Below are 1,358 nucleotides of genomic sequence, written 5' to 3' on the forward strand. Positions count from 1 at the left end.
TTTACAACTGATTTAAAGATTTCTTTGTTTTTGTTCTGGTAGTATTTAAGGGCTAGACTAAAAATCAAACTAAATCCTGATAAATTCAGAAGCGCAAGTAAAAGATGAATACGCATTAAACCTTCGACCAGGCCGCTGGATTCCGCTTTTTGGGCTGGCGGGTGGATTCTTACACCCACATATTTGTTTAGAACTGTTTTGGACTGTTTTTGCATGTAAATGGTACTTGATCTGTGCAGATTTTTCCTGCTGATTCAGACAAGATGACCTTTTCACTTGAAAAAGCAATATTATGGATAGATGGCTTGGATTTTACTTTATTACAAACACAGCTTTTCGCTTCACAAGATGATTAGTTGTGAATTATTGTGATGTTTTCACAATTTCAACAAATTTTGGGTGAACTATCCCTTTCTTTCTTTTTCTTTTTTTGATATATATACTTTCATGTTTCTTGCTGTTGTACTGCTTAATTTCTCCTCGATGTTGCCGATGCAAAAAAAATAAAAAAATTAAAATTCTTGCTAAATTTAGGAGCAGGATATTTTGGCCTGAGCTGTTTCAAGAAGCTCTTGAGGTTCTTCAACTGGTGCTATTTTAGATAATGACTGTAGAGGTCTCAGTGAGGAGATGTGAGTAGACAAGAGTTCACTCAAAGACACAGACTCAACAGTCTTGCTTTGGAAAGATGCACAGTATTGTTGCTAATTATAGGTAGTGTAGGTAGAAGAAATATTATGTGTATGATTTTAAACATGAAAATATAAAGTAAAAAAGTATTCGATGAAAAAATGAAGTGACTAAACACAAGGATCGCGGAACGAACCAAAAGGAAGTGCTCCCGCAAACATTCTAATATTTCAGATAATTTTCGTGCATCAGGGAGCCTCCATCAATATGTTGAGTATTTAAATATCTTTTGAATAAGCGCTCGCTGTTCACTTTCACTTTCGATTTCGCAATCACGAGCGCTCTGTGTAAAGTATTTATATTATAGTAGTACCTTGAAATACATTTTAAGAAATAAGCCGCTTTATTGAGCGTTCGTGCTCAAGACACAAAAAAGGATTTATAAAAATCACATTTACATTTATCAGACACTTTTATCCGAAGTGACTTATAGCTATGACAAAACAAATTACATTTTGCTAATTATTGGTCAGCATTTATCATTATTATTGTTCATAAGTGTTTGGGTGGGCTAGCAGTGCATTCTGGGGTAATCTTAATTTTTAAGTAATAATACTTACATTTTTTGAGTGTCAAATTAACCGTCTTCTCCAAAGGCGAGATCTTCTAGCAGCTGATCGACGTCTTTGTGCAGATATTACAAATATTGCAAACGCTGAGGAAAACTG

Source organism: Sinocyclocheilus rhinocerous, unplaced genomic scaffold, assembly GCF_001515625.1.
Source record: "Sinocyclocheilus rhinocerous isolate Xijiao unplaced genomic scaffold, SAMN03320098_v1.1 scaffold777, whole genome shotgun sequence".
Lineage (NCBI taxonomy): Eukaryota > Metazoa > Chordata > Actinopteri > Cypriniformes > Cyprinidae > Sinocyclocheilus > Sinocyclocheilus rhinocerous.